The 16,914-nt window shown below is 36.2% G+C and overlaps 1 protein-coding gene across 5 annotated transcripts in view; it reads right to left on the bottom strand.

Moving 5' to 3' along the window:
• The window catches only part of disp1 (dispatched homolog 1 (Drosophila)), a 120,300-nt gene extending 104,297 nt beyond the window's left edge, over positions 1-16,003 (bottom strand). For all 5 annotated transcript variants that reach the window (XM_015350877.2, XM_015350930.2, XM_015350961.2 and 2 more), the window contains exon 1: positions 15,912-16,003. The gene's annotated coding sequence lies outside the window, so the exon portion shown is untranslated. The remainder of the gene's footprint in view (positions 1-15,911) is intronic.
• Positions 16,004-16,914: the final 911 nt, after the last annotated feature.

The following is a 16,914-nucleotide window of genomic DNA, read 5'->3' as shown; positions in this document are numbered from 1 at the left end:
CAAAATGTCTATGGGTAATTAATAATAATGTAATTAGCTTGAGATATGTCCCCAGTATTCAGACGCATATATATTTAATAAACTTAACCCCCAAAAAAACAGAAACTAAGTAATTCGTCTTGTTGAAACCAACAGAGCCATTAACCAGTTCAGAGCAGATTTTTTTCCCCCACATACTGTTCATCTATTTAAAGTTATCAAACATATCTTGATCCATTGGTTCAGTGACACAGTGCACACTGGTATTAATTTTTACTTGGGGCATAGCAATTCATAATCTAAGGCACGCACAGCAATATCTACAAGAAGATTTTTTGTTAGAATTTGGTCCTTAAAATATTTTTTTCAATTACAGAACAAAATAATCTGTATCTCAATTACAGAACAAAACAATCAGTAGTCTCTGTGACTTCTCTGGGAAATGCAGCCTTCCAGTAGTACTGCTGGTTAGGAACCCTCTCCTCCAATCAACACCTTACCTCCTGTACGAGGCTGTGTAGCCTATGACGTATCAGAAGAAGGCAGCTCAAGTGTGGATGGTAGAATTCTTACCCCAGAACCGAATAATAATAGCAACTAATTAGAGGAGGCAACTGTGAAATATTATCTTTACCATTCATAACTGAAACAAGAGTTTAACTAGCTTCCAGACAAAATGAGTAGGTCCAAACTAAAAAGTTTACATTTTCAAACTTTTCTTTTTTCTAAATAATACCATTAGTAAAAATAATTATTTTATAAGACCATTAATTAAATAGTGCTATATACCAAGCAAACTCAAACTCAGATTTTTAAAAGCTTATAAATGACCTTAAATACTCTCTGTGTCAAATAAGAACAAACTACAAAGGCTTATTCAATTAGCTTATTTAACGGTATAAAATTAGTCCATAACCACTGAAAACTGCCCACATTTCAAGTACATTCTTGCAACATTTTTATTGCATTTATTATTTCAGCCACTGCTTGTATATAGTAGATGTCTGAAGCTTCTTGCCAAGGATCCAACCCAAAAAACGTTTAAAATGACAAGCAGGTCTACTCTGCAGAATTCACGACTCTACACTGATTGACTGTTTGTCATACTAAGCAAAGAACTACGCAAACTCCAAAACAAAGGAACATTGTGAAATCTAGAACCTTGAAAGAAATAAGCAAACAAATAATGTCTCCAGCCTAATCTGCAAAAAATGTCAGAAAAACTTGAAAACAATATATATGGAAGAGGACAAGCAAGAAAAACAATCTCACAGCTTATACCAAATTGTTTCTGTTGTCTTTTAGCAATTCAGGAGGAAAAAACCTGCTGAAGAATAAATGAAACACTTTGTATAAGAAAGACATTCAAATAAACAGTATAAGAAATTTCACTTGGTTCAGTCCAGCATCACAGCTGGCTGGTCAGACACCAGGATACTGTAGCTAAGCTGAAGCACAAGAAATAATCATTAGCCCAGTGCACAAACAACCAAATACTGTATGCACGTTTCTGGTCCGCTTACATGCTTTTAGAATTTCCAGAATTTGAAGTTTTCTTGTTAACTGCACAGCTTAGTTCTGCTGAATAGAAAAATGAAGTATGTTAATCGACTCCCAAATTAAAATATTTCTCTATGGAATCATCAAGGATCAAGTGGATTTGGACAATCACGGTCTAAGGAAAGTAATTCCCTGTGATGCTTAATTAAACTGATTTGTTTCAGGACAAATAAACTGGGGGAGCAAGCAAAGGCTGGCCAAGACAACAAGAAACAAAAGAACAGTTAAAAACAAAATACATTATAAAAACTCAGTTTGATGTGCAGAGATACTGCACATAGGTTTTTCATGCCTTATACAGACTGTATTATACATTCAGAACATTAGGGAAATGTCTCTGAACCTTCTAGAAACATAAAGAAGCATTTAGCAGTTTTGCAAAGAAACAGCTGTCTGACACAGCTGTCTGGCTTCATGGCCAAACTGTTTGGACAGAAGGACTTTTGAGATGTTTGGGCCAAGGATAAGGCCCATAGTCACATGTCCTTCTTGTGGAACAACTATAGAAATAACTTCACTGTGCAGTTGGCTGCACAAATGAATGTATTTAGTCATTGCTATGCATGAAGATTTACAAAGAAGCCAATTGTTTCTGAAGGGAACATCCAGAGGTTCTGCATCAATCAGCTTTCTGGTCTCACATCATATTGACCATTCTGAAAAATACACGCTGGTCCAAAAATGAACAATTGTTGGTCTACAGACTAAACACTAAAAAGAAGGAAAAGGGTCTGATGAATTTATGATTCATGTACAAACATGGCTCCATTTCTAGGGGAAAAAAGCATTTTCAAAACTTGTGCATTTTTCAACAATTCTGCAGTATTTCTCTCTGTAGAAAGAAAGCCATGTTCATTTTTAATGCCAAGTAATTTGTCATGGAAAATGAAAATGTTAACCACATCATCAATTCCATTCTGGTGCTTGACAAGCAGCTTGACATCAGGAATGAGACTCTCTCCTTGAACTTTTTGACATAGTTGGTCTGTACAAACAACTATACACACAGTCTCTGAGTAACAGGCATACACAATGGGTGGCCAACATACTTTGCTTTGAAAAACCAGTGTACATTCTTTTACAAAATACATAATACTTTTGCGGACTAAAATAGATCGCATTTCCACATATTTTTTTAATGATTCTTTTGAATAATACTGTTTCACAAAATTGGTTTAAATTCCGTATTACATTTATCTACTTCTATAGTTTATGTATAACAGTAAATTTGTACAGAACCTAAAGTATCTGTGGTCAACAAATTACCAATACACTATCAATTAAATATCAATTTAAATGATCAATTAAATAACAAAATTGTCAAGCCATGTTAGTCTTTTTGGTGTAGTACTGTGTTGGATTGAGAAAATGAACCCTACCTCCAGCTGTCTAGTCACTGTTAATACTGAAAAACTCACTCTGAAACTGAAAACATTTTTTTTAAAACGGAGCCAACTTTTTTAAACTTGGGAATCTTTTGCCAGCACTGCAGCCTGCATGCAAGTGAAGAAAACTGAAGACCAAAAGCCTAAAGTCCTGACATTTCCTCAGGTCCTCTTTTGTTTTGGATCACTAATGCAAAACAAAAGAGGACCTGAGGAACATTGATGAAATGACAAACCCTGGGAAGACTGAACTCCACCCAAATGACTTTCTAGAAGAATTCTGTGGTGTCAGTTTTTCCTTTCTACAGCCTGGTAACGTACATGACAGTTTTGATCTCCAGAGGGATATTCTAGCTAAGATCAGCAGCTCGGTTTGATGGGAATACAAGCCAGCCAAGTCCCAGAAATACAGCAGGCCTGACAAAGTCTGATAACAGGCCGATTATCCACATCGTACCACCACAAGACTACTTATAATGTTACCATATTTTATGTTAGTTATCAATGAAAAATAATTACGAGGACTAAGCTACTTTAATACTGTGATGCAAAAATGGTCTCCAGTAATCAAAAACTGCCAATACATCTGTAACTTGCTAAGTAGTGACAAATGTAAATATTCATTTAACCATTTTTAAGTCCCCATTAAGAATGCATTTGAACAGGAAGTTCAGGCTAGCTGGATGAATATTAACCTTATGGTTTGGATCAATATAAGATGAAAATGTAAATTAAAAAGAAGCAAGACAATTTGGAGTAATTTATGATAAAAACCAGGCTGATGCTTTACAAAACCCAACTCTTCAGTGCTGAAAAATTTCAGTAGTTCCAGAATACTTTTCACTGTTTCTTTATCTGTTATGTTCTTGGACACATCAGATATGTGACCGGGACTAGTGTGAGAAAAACACCAGAACTCAGAGCAAAACATTGAAAACAAAAACAAATAGAAAGTGATTTCCTTGGCAAATTTCTTCCAACAATCCAACTGACTGCTGTCTGAAAGGAAATAACTGTCTCCTGAATATTGTTAATTGCTTTATATAGACTTCGTCTTAAATAAATATGCACTGAGTCTACTTTATCCTTTTTACACTTGAAAATAATGCATTTAACTAAGTGACAAAGGTAGAGAACAACAATTCATGCTTTAGTAATGCAGTAAATACAGCAAACTTGCAAATAAGAACATATGGAGAAAAACACAATTATATAAAAGCCATAAATGTAATTATGTGCTAACAGCATAGTGTTTTTACTAGAGATCTTTCTAAAAAATACTTTGTAGACCAGATTCTTTCAATCATAGCTGAAACACATGCCAAATGACTCATCATCTTCAGAGTATCGTTCTCCTTTTTTGTCAGGTACAACAAATCAAACCCTTCTTATAATCAAAGAACCAAAAAACACATCATTGCTTAATTTGCATTTTACTAAACCTGAGAAATAACAGGAAAACCAAACTTTTTCATTAGTCTGTTACTTCCTGGAATTCAACATCATAGGCTGTTGCTTATGTAGGTTACATTATTTCAAATGTGTATACCCCCTTTGAGCAAGAAAATATTTTTAGAGGTCAAGCCATTTACTAACCATTTTAGCCAACTGAATGTCGCAGGACCTATCCTGGCAACATGCACAAGACACCAATCCATTGTAGGGCATACACAGACACAGAAAAACACATTCACACTAGTGCCAATTTTCCCAGAAGCCAATTACTATATAACTAAATCTTTGGACTATAGGAGGAAACTGGAGCACCCAGAAAAAACCTACATGAACATGGGGAAAACATACAGATAAAACCCTAGAACTGAAGCAAGAATCTCAGTGCTGCGAGGCAGCAATGCTATCCACTGTGCAAAAAGTGGCACTGCATTTTGCTCCAGACTCCCATAGTTCTTTGTGTAAAGAAACGCTTCTTGATATCCGTCTTAAATGCACTCTCTCAGCTTACACTTCTGTTCTTAGGTCCTAGTTTCACTGGTCCAGACATCATCATACTTTGGGTTGACACTATCAATACCATTCAAGGTCATTATATTAATATCATGTACCCCTACAGTCTTCTCTGTTCAAAACTAGAGAGACCAACGTATGTTTCCAAGTGAACAAGCGGCAGAACTTCAAAAAAAAGATATGATTTTTCCTGTTGATAAAAAAAACAGTTAAAACCTTGAATGTTTTGAAGAATAGTTTCAAAATGATTTGGTGCTTCATATTATCAAAAAAACAGTTATTCTGTTTGTCATACAGACTTCGAACTGTGGGTTCCTTACATTCTTGCCCTCCTTTATTTTTATTCCTAGTAATAATAAAAATTCAACAGAAGCAAATCAGCAAGTGCATTGCCACCTGTTTAATATGCCCTATTTTAACCTAAATGCTGTCTATATATAACAGCCTAAATGTCTGGTTTATCAGCACTGACAAATTCAAACCAAGCTTCTTCTTGAGACTCGGTGGCAATTACGGCCAAAGTACAAGGAAAACTGAAAATAACCATGGACACACATGATAAAATTGTCCAGTTTTCCCCACAAAAGGTTCCTATTTGTTTCATGGCTGCAGCATTACCTCCTCACACTCTGATTTGATCAGGTCTTGGAAGCTAAGCAAGGCTGGGCCTCCTCAGTCATTAGTGGCAGACCTCTGAGAAAAACCAGAGTGGACCAAGAGTTGTCACTAATCCTTCTGGATCAGATTCTCCAAAGCAATACCCCAATCTAATGATGAAGACACTGGAGATTCCGTCTGCTGACGCTTTAACCTGAGGTCATAACGACTTGGCCATTAAAGATCCTGAGGCCCTTTTCAAAAGAGTAGCGTTGTTACCTAGTCTCCTTATTAGTTTCCTCGCAGGGCCTGCACACTATGATCCTAATAACTGGCATCCCCCGTAATTCAGCTAGTGATGTGAATCACTTAAGTGATGAGTGAAGTGGGTCAGATCCAATAAGTAAAGAGCTTTGAGATGCTTTTGCATGAAAATGATGTGAAGGCAATTGCATGAATAACAAACTGCACCCCTCTGTGTCTGGTACACGAGGTTAAATTAGCAATGGCTCAATGTGTTTTTGGTTGCAGAGTTTTTCTTTACCGTTGTGTAAATACAATTGTATTTGTATACAAATACAAACTCTCTCTATCCCTGTCAAAACAGCTCGTTTTATTATGGCATTATTATGGCACGGCCCTAAATCCACATTAAGCGTATGTGGATATACACACTGAAAGTCAAACTTCTTTTTGCATGAGCATTTAAGATTTCCACAGTTTGTTTCCTCAGACACCCTGCCAAGGTTTTCATCTGTATGATACAGTAGCCGACCCACTGAGACCAGGAAAAGAGATTAAGGATTCCAGTGACAATTTACACTTTCCACAAAATCATTATTGAGCAGCAATTGAGAATTATTCTGAGGTTGGTGAGGTCCAACCAGGACACAGAAATGATCTGCTTTTCTCTTCTGGTATACAGTAAGGATTTCTCCTAAATCCCATAATCGGAGAACTGAAGTGAGAATTCTAGTACCTGCGGAACTTGTCTGCCAACACTTGTTGTATGGAACGTGAACAGATTTAACGCCTCTGTTTCAAATGGCTTTGCAAAGCCTTTTCACCAGCCTTTTGAACCTAATGTGTATGGCTGCAGGCAGTGTCACTGGGTAAAAAAAATCAACCAAATCAAAGCATACAATCCAGGCATTAGTCATGCAGATAAAAAGAGTATTTTTAAGATTAAGCTGTAAAATAAAGTACAGGTGTTTCCCATGTACATAATTTGCTTATCCAAACCACTGGGTACTTAAAGAAAAAAATACACACAAGAACAAACAAAAACAATTCATTGATGTGCACTGCTCTGTGATAAACTTTAAAAATGATAAACCTTGAAGAAAATGTTTTCACTTTTATGGGATTTCTTTTAACAAAATTTTTTTTACAATCGACATCACACAGTATGTACACACTCTAACAAAACCATACAATCTCCACTACACGACATAAACTTTATGTTTCTAAAGAAATGGGAATTCCCATCTATTCATGCATTGGAAACAACACAATTATATGAAATATCTGTTTACTGAAGTCACTACAACTGAGCTTTCAATGTAAATCAGAAGACAGTGAGACTGGCTAGACATGCGACTGGGAATCCTTACATACTTACATACTGTGTGTAGCTAGCTCATGCGGCCTGGGAGACTAAATTAATGCTCAAGAGTTTCCAGTAACACTGAAAGTAATATATAGGAACATTAATAACAATAAAGATAGACAGACTATAACACAGTAATCAAGACTTAAGACAGCTACAAAGACTTCTGTTTTGAGAATCTTAATGTTAGGCTGTTGCAAACCAAATACTGTATTGACAACTTATTTTTACAAGATGCTTTTTAAACCTGCAGCGTCGGAGGTCTACAAATATCGCCCTTGTCACGTGTAAAGAAGGGGCCAGAATAAAACCATTTCTAAAGGATAATCACACCCTAGTCACAAATTCTAATACATAGAACAGTTGTCAAGATAGTTTTATATATATACTGTTTATATAACTATCTTAACAGTTATACAAGTGTGCTATCAAGTGTTCTTGTTGATAAATCACAAATGAACTAAAATTAGTGAACAAAAGGATTGGATTCACCAATGTGGCATTGAGCCGCCACATGCAGTAATAATAATCATAATAATTGCTTACACTTACATTTTGAGTGGAGTGCTTTTTTGGACACTCCACTCAAAGCTCTTTACAGGTAAAGGGGACTCCCCTCCAACACCACCAATGTGCAGCATCCACCTGGATGATGCGACGGCAGCCATAGTGCGCCAGAACGCTCACCACACATCAGCGTTCAGTGGGGAGGAGAGCAAAGAATGGAGCCAATTCATAAAGGGGGATTGTTAGGAGGCCATGATTGGTAAGGGCCTATGGGAAATTTGGCCAGGACGCCGGTGTTAGACCCCTACTCTTTTCAAGAAACGCCCTGGGATTTTTAATGACCACAGAAGGTCAGGACCTCGGTTTTACTGTTTTACTCGGTTTTTATGTACCCATTTGTACTGAAACTGGGTACTTGCGGCCCAGATTGAAATTTGCAGTCAATTGATCTGTAGTTGCTTGCTTGTTTTGCCTTTAAATTAATGCACAGTTATCACGGTCCTAGCATATGAACTTCTGCTCACTGTTGTCCTTTGCTGATGATGCCTTATTCTCAGAGTTTCATGCTGACTTCACCTTAGACACTGTTACTCATGAAACAGTGGAGCCTTGGTGAAGTGAAGCTCCTATTAAATGTGCCCCAACAATCACTCTTATGTCACTGTCTTCTCCTGTTGTAGTCATGCCGGCATGCTGGGAATTATCTAGTTAACACGTGAGCTATCTCTGTATGTAAGCCCGTGCTTTCAAAAGACTTGGTGTCCCTCATTTACGCAGGTGTTTCCATTTTTTGCTCCACTGCCTGTATGCATAATGAGCTAGTATTCAGCTCTGACCTATAGCATGTACAATCAGGGGGGGTACCCTCCCTTGCCTTTTGTCATTTATGTCCATTTGACAGAACACATCCATACTGATTTTCATCACAAAGCTTGCAAACTGGAACCGCTGAAGGGATACAGTTCTAAACCTTCCACTACTAATGGTAAATGGGTTAATCTCCTACAGATTCAAATCCCAGGCAGGCAAACCTCATTCCTTAAATGTATTTGAAATGAGATCCATTTCCTTGTTCCAAAAAAATGAACTGCCGATGCTTTCTCCAGAGGGTATTAAGTAAGACTTTCTAGTTTATCGCCGTTACGGACCAGCTTTATAGACTGCCTTGAGCCACTGTCATGTACGACAACATCTGTTTCTGTAACTAATGCAATTTTACATTGATACTTATCACCAAGGACAGCAGTGATTGAATAAAAGTCCTGTTTAGCAGAAGTGACAAAAGGTTTTTGTTTAAAATGGCAAACCTCATACATAAATATGCCATAATGCACCACAACTTGATTTTGTGTGGAATTGATGAACAGATAAAAGTATAATCTATAAGTATAATCTTCTAAAATAGTGCCATTTGATTCATCGGCTGTAAATACTACTTAAAATATTTATTAAAGTTGCCAACTATGATATTGTATTACTTATAGATAACATTTTAAATACAAAAACATGAATCAAGAATAACCTATAATCTATACATACTATATATACTCACAAGCCACAAGAAATAGCCTATTATTGAATTCTTGCTGAATCTGGAGGGTACTGTATGAGGGTGACGGGCAACTTGTCTGAAATAAACTCTACAGTTACAGCTTTGTCCACCAGAGGGCTGTTTAGCTTTACTGTATAAAGGCTGGGTGTCCACACTGTCACATTTGAAGAATCTATCTGAGTGTCAGATCCTAAATATCCAAAGAACATTGATCATTTTCTTGCTTGGTCAAAACTAAATTTCAAACACCCTTCAGTTATCACTGGCTAGAAAATAACAGAGGCTCAGTTCCACAATCAATTCCCTCATACAGAGAGAGTTTCAGATTGCAACAGAGGGAGCAGCTCACATTTGCCACACCTTGGCAAATTCTTTATCCTGCTGAGAAAGCCACAATTTCCGAGTTGTGCAAACCCATGACCATTGCAAGAGTTCTTCCTAAATTGAGTCCTTTTTTAATTTAAACAGTCTGCACTTTTATTATGAACATCTGGAAATGCTGTCTTCAAAATATCACCATAACAACATTATTACAGGTTTAATATAAAAGAGCAGCACTTATAAAGTTGTCAATATAAATTATTTTGCACTTACTTTTTAATACTTTAATAGACTGCACTACACAAGTAATTTTAATCTAAGAATGCAGGAATAATGAGGACACTAATGTATTAGTTTTAAGTATATACTGTATCGTAACCATTCTTCTGGATTCTTAAAATTAATTTCTAAATTCTTCAATAAGTGAAGTAGCAACTTTACATTACAAGGACTAGAAATCTCGCAGAATGTTTAAAAAGGGAAAACATTTTCTCCAAAGGTTTATAATATACAAACTCCTGGGTGAGTTTTAATGACATACAAAATAAGTATCTTCCTTAGCAGTTATAAACTTTAGTTATTTTGTGTGCTTACAAGAAAATTCACACCATTCATTTGCAAATTGAACAAAACATCTAAAAAATAAACTTTACAGGCTTCAAATATCCTATGTGTAGTATTAAGCAGAATTTTGAATGTTGACAAAGAGCCTTTTTTTAGAGGTTGCATGAAGTTTTTTCAAGTCCTATATTGCTCCAAGCAGTAGTTAACACATGAGCACCTCCTTGTGGACAAATTTCATATCAAGTCCTGAGGTACATACAATACTGAAATCTTTTCACTATTACAGTACGTATTTCAACTCAGGTGCATTGTTTCTTACATTTGTATATACTATAATTATGTAAATAGTATGGTACAACAAAATGTAAGAATCTCAAAAATGCCTATTTTTATTATAACAAATCTCAGAACCACTATTGCTACAGTTTAGAAATAATACTTATATGGCAACACAAAATATTAACAGTTTAAGACAACAGTTTATCTCCTCTCTCAGACTACATTATTAGCAATTAAGGAACATATTACTTAAACACAGTAGGTACAATTGCTAAATTGTTGGCAATGATTTACAATGTCAAATTTCCACTTCAGATCATATAAAAACTATACACTACTTGAGATTACTGCTATATAAGTAATTAGATGGTATATAGTTTATTATATGATCTGAAATGGATATTGTGTTTAGATTATGATTTGAAAGTTTTATAGTTTCTTTTCATAAAATCAGTAACTTGCTCGAGCAGATTTTTTTTTCATTAAGGAATCTAAGAGCTCAAGCGCTTGTGGGCATTTATGTTTCACGGTATGGCTGCTTGAAGTGTTAACGATTATGTCTTGATTAGTGTCAAGCCATTTACTACAACACTTGTTCTGCTATAGCAGTACACAACTTTAAATGGTGCAATACAGCACATACAATGACTAAATCAGACATACAAAGGCACCAAATTAGTTCTTTTTCAGTACAAATCAGCAGCATGCACTTTGTGCTTCACTTTAAATGTCATCCAAGAACCATATGATTGTATTTTCCATTGGTTAATCTTACTGATAAGAAACTAAGATGATTAAAGAACCAAGCTAACTAGAGACACATGTTTAAGTACCAACAGAACTGCAGAGATTTCCAATTCAATTCCAAAACAGGATTCATAACAAGAGTACAGGAGGCCCTTAGTGCTCAGCTGAAAAGAAAAAAAAACACAATCAGCATTCTTCTACACATATTTGCTCTGAACATTCCTTTGACAATGAACATTTCTCAACTACTCCAATGAGTGGAACAATTAAATTAAATCAAGGTTTACACAGTTACAAGGGAACAACACGTCAACCACCTGAGTATGTTAGAAATACACGTCTTTCTCCCACCACAGCTGCCAGTTTGCAGTTTTCAAACTACAGTGAAACAGCTCAGTTTGCCTCTTGTCAAAAAGCAGTTAAGTCAGTTGTTTTGCTTTTGCAAGTTTAAGGCTACATACACATCAACCACTGGGGAATCTCAAACTCTCAACCAACAGCACCAGCTAAAACCTGGAGTGTAACCACAGAAGGTAAACTTGTCTAGGTTATTTACTCCTGTTATTAATCTTAAAGCGTTTTCAGCACTGTCTGCACCACTCCCTGTTGACAAACTGAGAAGCAGATGCTTACTTTTCTGGGTATGTCGTGTTAAGATTAATCTTTGGACTTTCTTTAAATACAGAGTGAGGGTGGGGAAACGGGGCTGGATTAACCACTTTCAGGGTCTTGTACATGACTCTGGAATATAGTTACTACCCTCAAAAAAATAACTGACAACAATTACTCCTTGATGACTTATATCTACCTATCTAACATGGCTGAATTAATCTAGCAAACATCAACCCAATTTATATGAAAGTAGCATAGGAAACATGGACTACTTACCAAATTATAATATTTCAAATTGAGATTGGGTTCTTATGAGCCCTTTTAGTGTGTAAAGTCCAAATACATTAGATTAAGGTAAAAGTTCACTTTATACTGGTAATGACCACTCTGCTTCTACATTTGAAATTGGCAAGGTAAAGACAAAGCTAAGTCCAAGCTATGAAAAGTTGGCACCAGCTGGCAAACTTTCAATTGCTACAAGAGGTTTACTGTGGATTTGCTTTAATGTTAAACAAGTGTTCTAATGCATCTGGTAAAGCAGTCTTCTGATTAAACAGGCATATTAAAATCAAAGTTCTTGATGTTAAATAAATGTTTGCGTGTAGCACTTGTCAAAGTTGCTCAAGAAAAAGAAATATTTAGCTATACTACTTTACTCATCTTGGTGATATTCAAAGTACACCTTCAAGTTGTCAAAGATGATGTTAAGTGTCTAACAAATGTTAAAGCAAAACCAGTGAAAGATAAGAATAAGCCCTGCTGGACAGTCTATTATAATTAGACAATGGTTACTGTAGGATTATGAAAGGCAGCCTAGCTGCATAAGATGGTGTCCAGAAAATATGATTTTCTGCTTCAACAATCAGCAGTCAAGGAAAATGACTCTGTGAAGGACAGATATGATCCTGAAAGTCATTAGGTCACAAAACGTTCAATCCATTAATATCATCATTATCTGTTTGCAGCAGCTATAGCACTAGAAATGAAGAAATAACCCATGCCCATGCAACATGACTAGCTATCCATCTATATTAAAATTGTCTGCACACATCATGTGGATCAGTGAACATCTGAGGTGGTGATGTAATATATTCAAAGATGAACACTGTCTTACCCTTGACAGAACTGAAGGAATACGTGCAGAGACATCATAAGTGGTATGCCGAGTGTTGCATTGTTAAAGAGAGGTGGTGTAAGTGTGATGACGTGAGGATGAATCTCCTTAAAGAAAAACAAATTATTTGACATTGGACATTAAAGCCCATCTTGCTGCTGCTCAGTGTTGCACTGACAAAGTAGCTGAGCCAAGGAAATTTTGGGGCCCGCAAGATGATCCAGAGTTACCAATTCAAAACAGTACAATGCAAGTGTACAGTTCAAGAAAAGAGTGTTAAGGTCTACCCATGGACAGCTTTTGCTCCTGAACCAAATCCTCTAGAACATCTGTGGAACTAATTTACAAATGCCATCAAGAGACAGCTGCAACCACGCATCTTCAACCACTGGCTGCAGTCATACCAGTAGAGAGTCTCTTGAGGCTGATCGGGTCCATGCATTCAACACTACCTGAATAATTCTTAATGCTCAGGGAAATTATATACGATACTAACTTTGGAATGTTTTCTTTCAAAAAGTGTAATGTTTCATACTAAAAACGTGTCGTGATATGTCCACATTTTCCATGATAATGTTTGATATCTACCGTATGTTTAGAATATTTTAGAATATTTACCCTTAGACCTGAGTGGTACCTTTCTTTAGTGCTTCAGTCAGTATGTTTATGCAGGTTTAAGTAAGAATTTTGCTTTATTTCCTCTTCTGTGTGGTGTGAGTGCAATAAAGGTCTGCATGCTATTAACCTGCACAAACATACTGACTAAAGCACATACATACTAAAAACAACACTAACTTTAGAAAGGTAAAGGGCAAACCACCTTTCTTACATTTGTTCATCAGCTGCAAAGAGAAGACTCTTCTGTGTAGTTTATTCTGCTGCTCAGAAACCTGCATTTTATCCCTTATCATAAACATCACTTTCATTCCATAATCCTATCCTCTCAGAAAAAAATAATGACAATGAACCAGGCACTGCAATACATACTTGAACTAGAGTTTTGTACTACCTCTTCAAGCACAAAGGCACAGGCCTCTCCTCTTACAAAACACAAGACAGAAAATGTATTAAAAACATAACTGTCTTGTTATACAGACAGGAAATATGGCTTGATTTACATTTTGTCTAAATATTAATTGATGTGTCTATATCAACTCTATTCATACAAAAAAGGAGGCAGACAAACAGATATATTCTAAATGCAAAGCAGTGTGTCTGGCACATCACCCGGTCAACACCAATCCTACTGTCAAGCATAGTGGTGGCAAAATTATGTTATAGCTCTGCTTCTCATTGGTATGGACTGGGAAACTTGTCAAGATTAAAAGGAAAATGGAAGCACCAAAGCACAGGTAAATCTTCTAAAGCCTACCTTAATCAGGAAAGACCTGATGTAAATCGGATGAAAACTCAATTTTCTGCAGGACAATGACCCAAAGCACAAGGCCAAAGCTCCACTATAGCATCTTAACAAGAAGTGAACATCCTTGAGTTGCCCAGTCAATGTCCTGACTTGATTCCAACAAAACATAAACTTTTACAATATATATTAATGATCATTTAAAAATGAATATGGTACATAGATCAATAGAGAAAGGATTGCAAAACAATAAAGTCTAAGTAGCACACTTCTGTATAGCAAAGTGTCCTCCTCAAGATACAAAACATCCTTTCATGCATTAGGCTAAAAGGGTATAAACAACCTATCAGGTTGCTGTTGGCAACAGAAGCTGAGAACACAATCTAAGGGGATGAGGTGAATATTCTTCCTCTGTGTGCTTTGAAGCTGATCACTAAGGCAAGCCTCAACAAGACCGCAAGCTAGAAAGAAAAAAAGCACCCAGAGCAGTCTTCTGTTTCTGCTTCCCAGCTGGAGCACTAAAGGAAAACAAAACATTCACGTCCCTCACATAAAAACAATTAAAAATGTGTCTTACAACAGCGGTCCACAAAAGTAAATATTTACTTACATACCTATTGTGTGCCTTTCCATGTTTTGGATTAAATAAATGCTTCTAAATATATATTGTAACAAACCTTGACCATTCCTTGTGCAAATTTCAAAACTGTGTTGCACTTCAGAAGGTTTTCCAACAAATAATCTCTCTTTAATAAAGAAAAGGCATGTAGTATTGATTAGGCCAATTTTACAAGAGAAACTACAGAATACATGTTAAACTGTATTTTTACATGCAGTGAACATACATGTGTACGTTCAAGAATTAAAGATAGGAGGTTTAAAAAAATCAGTGAGTTGCAATTAACTGGCCTCAAATTAAAAAGTTAGAATAAAAACCCGAAGAGTCTGATGTCCTCCAAAAACAGTTAACTGCCTTCCTACTGTACATCAGTGTCCCGCTCACCGTTCTAGGCCATTCGGCTCGTAATTCCAGCCGAAAGGGAATAGTGCCACCTACTGGTAACCACGATTTCTAAAGGCATTCAGAATATAAACGGGAGTAGACAAGGTAATAAATCAATAACCCACTAAAGTCCAAGCATGTAAAGCATGGTATAGTTATCTATGGTGATAGTAGCCACGATACCAAAAGCACTGTTAAATGCGAACGAATTCCATTCCTTAACACCAATCCGAACCAAAGCCAGATCTTTCATTCGTATTTCATTTGTAAAAATACTTCTACAGGTCTTTTCATAACGTAAGCAGCATGTACATGAAAGAATAAATGTTATTTTCACCTGACAACAACTGTTACGTTTTACTGTAGACCTAAAATATAAAAGTTAGGGTTAATTTGAACGTTATCCAAGTATAATTTATTACACAACAAAGTGGATAAATAACATTAAGTCTTATATTTCAAACACAATTTATCAACACACCGAACGTCCACCCTTAAAAAATAGGCGCATTGCAATTCAAGTCTGAAAATAGTTACGCCGATACCGACATCTATATAATGCATTCAATCTGATACGAAAAAAGTTAACAAAAACTGTGCGTACAATACAAGCGTCTACATACTGTATGAGGTAGCTACTATAAATCCAAGTGGGCTGATCAGCTCTCATATTGCTTTATAAAGGAAATTTTCATTTCGCAGAATCATGATTCCGGTATTACAAAATAAGACAGCGAAATGAAACAAAATCTCTTACTTGCATCTATTAACTTGCATGGATGAATCACGGCCGCTCAGTCAGTGTCTCCCTGTTGTCTGTTTGCTAAGCAGACCAAACAGGAAGTGAACTCCTGCAGCGTCCAAGGCAGTGCTGCAGTAACCAGGGCCTCGCGGATATAGCGTCAGCGACCCAGACAACAGCAGGGAGGGGCGAAGCCTACGCAGGTTTAGTCACCGTTCAGCAGAATCTCGATACGTGCAAGAGCATTGTAATACTAAAGCATCCCCAACTCCCTGAAAAACAAGCTACTTATTAGTAATTTATTCGTTGTTAAGCACTGTTTAAAGAAAGAAGCAACGAAGAAAAACGTATGGATTTAAATATCCTCGAGTATTAGGAGATCTTATGTGTTTAAATCTGAAAAAAAGTATTATTTCCCCAGTTTCTACTACTAGCAAAAAGTCCAGGTATATCTAACTGAAAATACATATTTATGTATACCAAAATGTTGATAGGAATATAAGAACGGTTTTTCCTCTAAAGATTATAATAGTAAAAGTATTGTACCATCTTCTCAGTTGGTAATGTTTGTGTTCCTAGTTGTTTGGACTGTACAGTAAAATAAATTTCCCCCAGAGGATAATACACCTTGAACTGAATTGAAGGTTATGACAATGTATTTTTTTATTTTTTTATTTGGGATTATATTGTAAAGATAGTACTGGCGGTTTGTATACTTCGGGATAAGTACCATTGGATTTTGTACTATGACTACACTATAGATTCTTATCTACTGTGGCAATATGTCCTTATTGTGAAAATCCTGTGGTATTGTCTTTGTATGTCCTAAGTATTGTAACGCTTCGGGGTTCGCATTGCGTTACAGTATATAGTATACAAATTAAAGTAACCATTTTCAAGGCAAACTGACATTAAATAAATTAGGCAGGGTTTACAATCGATAAATTGGCGTTTGATACAAAGAATCAGTGGAGGACGGTTATAGTGAATGTTAAGCGTAATAATGTAGGTGAAACAT

This window comes from Lepisosteus oculatus, chromosome 2 (assembly GCF_040954835.1).
Source record: "Lepisosteus oculatus isolate fLepOcu1 chromosome 2, fLepOcu1.hap2, whole genome shotgun sequence".
Lineage (NCBI taxonomy): Eukaryota > Metazoa > Chordata > Actinopteri > Semionotiformes > Lepisosteidae > Lepisosteus > Lepisosteus oculatus.
This window is presented reverse-complemented; position numbering and strand designations above follow the sequence as displayed.